This window comes from Passer domesticus, chromosome 2, assembly GCF_036417665.1.
Source record: "Passer domesticus isolate bPasDom1 chromosome 2, bPasDom1.hap1, whole genome shotgun sequence".
NCBI classification, from domain to species: Eukaryota; Metazoa; Chordata; class Aves; order Passeriformes; family Passeridae; genus Passer; species Passer domesticus.
Window position 1 is genome coordinate 24,974,039 of NC_087475.1, and position 6,809 is coordinate 24,980,847.

At 39.4% G+C, this 6,809-nt stretch overlaps 1 long non-coding RNA gene across 1 annotated transcript; it reads left to right on the top strand.

Moving 5' to 3' along the window:
- The first annotated feature begins 646 nt into the window (after positions 1–646).
- LOC135295261 (uncharacterized) lies at positions 647–6,382 on the top strand. Its single transcript, XR_010357299.1, has 3 exons — positions 647–752; positions 2,339–2,436; positions 6,176–6,382. It is a non-coding gene; the product is annotated as an uncharacterized LOC135295261 (long non-coding RNA).
- Positions 6,383–6,809: the final 427 nt, after the last annotated feature.

Sequence of the window (6,809 nt, forward strand, 5' to 3'; positions counted from 1 at the left end):
TTTCTGACCCAAGCATATGCCAGCAGGCTAAGAAACCACTTGCTAATCTGTCAAAAACTGAATTAAAGAAACATTTTGATTTCATGGTAAGCTCTCAGAAAATTAAAAAAAAAAAGAAAAAAAATCGTGTCTGGAAATTTCAGTCTTTCTTTGATACAAATGTATCAGACAAATAGTGACCTATTTCAACAGTCTCTTACGCACATACATGCAAATATTCCTTCCTTTTTCACTCTTTTCTAATTTGTATTTAAGGTGAGACCCCTAAACCTCTACACTGCAGTGATGGAAGCACTATCTCAGATAGCTGCAATAAACTAGTTTTTGTACCTAAATCCATCTTCTTGCTATACCACTGAGCTTTGAACAAGCTAATTTACTCAATTTTTCAATGACAAACAGAAGGTTAGGCTCCTGAAGTAAGACTGACTGGAATTTAAAACCTCTGTCAAGACCTTGGGAATCCAGGCTGGAACTGAGGGGCTGCAGTTTGGGTCATAGACTCAGCAGATATCTGGGAACAGACATCCATACACACATCAGACCTTCATAAAATTATAGAATCATGGAGTCATAGAAATCATAACATCATAGAACCATAGAATGCCAGGAGTTGGAAGGTACCTTAAAGATCATTCAGTTCCAACCCCACCACCAGGGACAGGGATGCCTTCCACCTTCTCCCTACGTGGCACTGGAAGATAATTTTTCTTGCATGTTGTGCCTTGATGTGTGATTGTACATTTATTGAGGTACTCACTTGTCCTGCCAGTAATCACTCCTTAGGGTGTGTGGGAGAGGAGAGGAGAGGAGAGGAGAGGAGAGGAGAGGAGAGGAGAGGAGAGGAGAGGAGAGGAGAGGAGAGGAGAGGAGAGGAGAGGAGAGGAGAGGAGAGGAGAGGAGAGGAGAGGAGAGGAGAGGAGAGGAGAGGAGAGGAGAGGAGAGGAGAGGAGAGGAGAGGAGAGGAGAGGAGAGGAGAGGAGAGGAGAGGAGAGGAGAGGAGAGGAGAGGAGAGGAGAGGAGAGGAGAGGAGAGGAGAGGAGAGGAGAGGAGAGGAGAGGAGAGGAGAGGAGAGGAGAGGAGAGGAGAGTGACATAAGCTTGAGTTTTGAAAGGAACTCATAGATGTTCTTCGGATCTTTGTACACAGTTAGAGAACATTGAAAAGACATTATTCCAAACTCATTTCTAACCTGCTGGGAAGTGTTCACAAAACTTTCTAATCATAGGTTGCCCTTGGCTCCACAAATTCTCCCTGATATGTTCTTCAGGGCTTAGACAACACTTCTTTTAACCAAAAACTTAAAAGTCATTAAACTTTATTATGTCTTTCTCTGAAATTCTTTTCCTAGCCTGAAAAGCTATTACTATTACTTTTACAATAATTTTAATGGACCCGTGGTACATCTGTTTGTGGTACAAATTGGAGTGAGTAATTTTGTTTTTAAAGCACAGACTAGTTGGTACAGAAAGTCTTCTTTACTGACCCAATTGCATTGAGCCTGTAGGATGGCAGTGGCAGGAAATACATAGAGGATTTTTGTTCTGCTCAATGGGAATAAACAAACAGTTTTCTGTGTAAAAGCACTAATTCATATTTGATGCTGGTCATCTTCTAATGAATGGCATTCAGATATATGCATAAAATAGCTTGCTGGCAATTCAACAGTATCAACCACTCCTAAACACTGGATGGACTTGAACAGCTCAAATAGTCATCATACACACCCTCAACTGTGTCAGTTTATAAAGGAAAACCACAAAATGTGATGATGTAAGAGCATTTTGCCTTGGCTGGCTTTATACAATCCATGGGAGAGGCACTGCTTAAACTTTTTTCACAGCTAAATATTTTACTGAGTGTTTAAAATGAAGTTGTTTGGGAGGAAAAATACTACTATTTAAGAATATCCATATAAGCTGTTTTGGTGTTTGTAGACTTTGCCATACAGTTATATTAAAGCACACATTTACCTGAAAACATGGAAGATAGCCAACCTTTTAAGGGAATACATAGTTAAGTAATTGGTTTTTTACTGTAAATAAACTTAGAGGACTGTAATAGCTCCTTTAGCAACTCTTACAGATGTTAGTAGCTTTGCAAACTTTTCTCCAGTGATTAGACTGCTTCAGCAATATTGTTCATGTGATAATTTTTTCTGAATTCTGCTGTATTTGATCCTAAATATATCCTGATGGCTAAAGTGTTTATGTATTTCCTATGCCTTTTCTCTTTAATATGGTTTTTAGCTGCTGACTGAAGTACAGTGGTCACTTTAAGCTGTTAATTGTTCAAGGCCCTTTTCCAAAAAAGATTATTTCTACTCTGAAATGCCCAGGCCCCCATGTGTAACCATTAGCAGAAGGCCCTGATTCAAAGCATACTTCTGTCATCATGCAGTAGAGAGAGGCACCTGTCTCAGATGAGATAAACCATGTAAGTATACTGACTGTCAGAAAAAGTATTTTTCAACTGGCTTTTTGTCTTTTCATTCTTGTGAACAAGAGATACATTTTTTATTAGTGTGAGGTCAACTGAAATGATACCTAAATGTAGAAAAGGAAACGTTTCTACTGGACATCTCAAAATAAAAAGAAGATTTCAACAAGCTCTTGTAGTATCCCTATGGACAGCATCACATGGATGCTGTTCTGTAGCTTTTTATAGCATGAAGCGTAGGAGTTATGGAATATGTATGCTTTTAGTAGCCCATTGCCAGGAAGAAGCACTGTACAGTAGAGCTTGGAATAAAACCAAATTAAATTTCTTCAAGAAGTCATGCATAAAAATAAATTTATGCCATTACTCTCTTCAAAGTTATCATGTATTGATTCATAGCATGAATGCAATTTTCTACATGCACATATAAGCTCAGAATAAAAGTCCAGGGTGCAAGTTTACCATGTTACCAACTGGTCTCTTTTGGACTGGTACGACAAACTAGACCTCACAGAAATTTGACTCTTTCCAGTTGAAAATTCTGAAAAAAATGGAGATTTTTATTTTTAAATTTGAACACAAGAGCAATTTTACCTAGTGTAAAGGACGTATAAGACCACACCAGTGCTGAGCTACTGAACCTGTTCCATACACACACTATTAACAAAATTAAGGGCATCTGAAGTTCTTGAAATCAGTATTAGAAAAAACCCACTCTATTTAAAATATATTTCCAAAATGCAATAGCTTCTAAAGTTTGTGCTAAATCCATTGAATCCCCTCATCTTTTCATCGCTTTCTCAAAGTCTCATACTTTAACTGCTTATGTTTTTGTATGAGCCTGGATCATTTTTCTTTAAGACAATGACTGGTGCTGATTTCTGACCTCACTGACATTGGAATAGCTCAGTTTCTTCAAGTTACTTTTGATCCACAGAGCTCATCCTTTAATATATTCCAGAAAGCTCTCAGAAAACTGCACTGACTGAATGACTGTTTTCATAACCATGTTCTTTTCTTTTTTGTTTAAAGTAATGTTGGGGTTTTTCTTAACCTGTACTCTCCTATACTTGACTTCAGCTCAGATCACATGTTTAGGGCCATTTTATAATTGCCTGATCAGTGACAGATTGGTACTGGCACATATCAGTACTGTCTGAAAAGGACCTGGTAGCAGAAGCTTCAACAATGCTTCTGCATTCTGCTCATTGTCAGGAGCTCAGCCTCACTCTGAGCACCAGCCATAATCCCAGTCAGTAAAAAACCCTCCATAAATATGGAGATCAAACAAGGAGCAACATCCCTCCTTGAGGAAAAGGTCATTCTCCTCTGGATGGGCAGCAACAGCAACACTGAATGACGAAAATCAACTGAGCAGGGATGAAGCACCGGATGATTGTGTCACAGGAAGGAGAGTCAGAGCGCTGCGTCAGCTTCTGCATGTAGGTGTCGTAGGTGTTGTTACAGAGAGAGAAGTGAGGTCAGAGATGGCTGTGTCGTAGCAGAGGATGACTAAGATGAGTAGGGGAGGAGCTCTCCATTGCAGATGGCTCAGCAGAGAATAAGGATAGCAAGATTTGGTGTTTCTGTGGGGTGTTGCATTTTCTGCAGAAGAAAAAGCCTAGCAACTCCTCGCAGAGGTCTGTAGGAAATGAATGGAGGGAGGTGTCTTTGGCGCGTGGGAGGTTATGTGAGGAGCTGTGGGGGAACAAGGAGAAAGGAGTCTGAGGCAAGCAACGTGAGTCACAGCACCCACCACGAAGAACGTGAACAGGCAGTAAGCAAGCCTAAGACTACACATGAATATTCACAGGGAGGAGGTGGGAGAGAGAAGCTGAATGACTAAACTACAAGTGTTTAAGATTTGCCAAATGCAGTGTGCCGTGCCTCAGCCTGAGAATTTTATTTTTTGTCATGAGTTTCAACACCCAGTATCTTAATCTGCCAGCAACTTTCACAGCTGCACGACATTCTCAGAAGGGCTGCCTGGAGCATCCCCATGGAAGCATTTCCACATTTTATTCAATGCAGAGCTCCTTTTGAGTGTTCTCCAACATTGTTCCCATCTGGTGTGTCTGAGAACAGGCTTACTTACAACAGAAGTGCAGTGGTTGGATGGCTAAATGATCATGTGAGAAAATACATCCCTTTTGGTAACATGGTCAGAGGACTGTGATTACCAGGTATGTCCTCACTCACCTGGCAGGAGGCCCTTAGTGGTCCAAACAGTTTAGAGGATCAAAAGTGGTTTTTATTAAAGTTTTGGGGGCTTTTACCATCCTGGTGCTTATTAATCTTCTCAACCAGATGGATGCAAGGTGAAAGCTGTTACAATCTGAATGTTACTGTTGAAGAGGGTTTTGTGAAATGAGCCAGGGCACTCAGCCAAGCTCCAAGTGAAAATGTGTCAGCAGTGCAATTGACACCTGAGCTGTTAATCTTAGTTGCCAGTGACTGCAGTGTATTTTGCATCATGGCGTTTCTGCTGTAAAGAAATTTCTTCTGCAAAACGGCTCTATGTACAGAAATACAGAGTCTTCACTGACTTTATTCAAAATCAGAATTTAAATATAAACATCCCTATAGGAATTACTTTTGTTGCAATATGTAGAACACAAACTCAACATACCATTTGTTTTTACCAGCAAGTAGAGAGAACTATGCCTCCATATTGAGTAACTTTGCTGAAGCATGCAATCATTATTCTTAAATAATTTATTTGAAAACTGGTACACTAATCTTTAACAGAATTAAGCTTAATGCTACAGTCCCAGAATCAGGCAGCTGAAGGCTCTTCTTTGTACAGGAGTCAGATGTACTCCACTGAGTTTACTATATGAATTGTTAATTAGAGCAGGAATATGTCACAAGTAATTTGACAGATACCATCCAGCACCAAAACTGTGATGTACTGAAGAATCAGGCCAAATATTTCTGGACAGACCAATTTTGCACAATTATTTTGAAATCTCCAGAAAAAAAAAAAAAAGTTTGGGACCAAAACCTGATAGGAGTGAACCTAAGAGATGTTAGAACACAAAATTCTGTTCATTAAGCTAACTTATTTCTGTGGGATTGTATATCATATGTTCTATGCCGACATAACTTTGGCCAATTTTTAAAGTATATTAGCCTGCCCAGTCATAATTTAAGAATTACCTCAAAACTATTAGGCATTCATATTAATTTCATCTTATTTGTCAAGACCATTATTGGTTGGTTAAATTTACAAGCCTAATTAGTACATAAAAATCAAATATCTCTAACAAATGTAACTAGTATACAATGGAAATGTTTTAATCAAGACCGCCAACAGTATATCAGTCCTTTATTGATATCTTGCTATTAATAGCTCTGTTAACAGCTCCAGCTGTCAGAGACATTGAGGTTTCCGCAGAGTGAATCCATTTGTGGAGGTTTAGCAGCATTTATCTCAAATACCATTCAATTGGGTCAAGGCTACAGGGCAGTGAGTCCCACACCTCTGCTCCCCTTTTTCTTCTGACTCTGCTTTGCGTATCCTTGACTGCCCTCATACAAGGGCTTCCCTCTCATGGAAGCTAGAATGTTGGGGAGGACTGATATGCACTCCAATTTTACTCTGGCATGAATTTGGGATGCAGCCAAAGTGACCTCAGAGCTGGGGCTCATTTACAGTTTCTCAGTACAGGAACAGTCCTTGTTAGTTTTCCCTTTGATTCTTTGGTTTAATCTTATTTTTCTCCTTCTTCCACAGGTTTTCTGCTTCATTAAGACATTTTCCTAAATTGTTTCCAGCATATTCATTGTTCCTTGTGGAAATCTACTCTAACACTTTATTTGTTCAACTGTTTGGACTTGACTTCATGTTGCCATTTGATATGAGAAGGGACATAGGTGGGTTCTTTTTCCTATATGTGTGGGTTCAATAGTTTTTCTTTCATGTGGATCACTCTGAGAGTCACTCTGCTTTTTCAAGATTAAATCATACATAAAAATCATAACTGTCTATTTGAAGAATTTCTTCATGATTGAAAAATGCATACCTTTTTGAGTTCTAAGCCCTGCCATTCAGCTCCTCACCCTTATTTCTCCCCCCTCCAAGGGTCCTTCCTCTCCTGGAGCCACCCCATTTTTTCACCTCACACTGCAGAACTTTCAAAATCCTTATCATGGGAGGAAATTTGGGAGTTGAGAGTGTATTACTCTGTAGCATGTGCAAAATACACACTGGTTTGTTCACCATGGGAACTAATTTGGAATGAGCTTCATACCAGGAGGGATCTTAGAACAGCATTTTCTTTCCAGTAGAAATCTCACTGATGCATATTACAGTAAAATCTTAGCCACTCTCTTTAAGTTCACCAAAATTTTAGCTAGGTTCCTTTTTA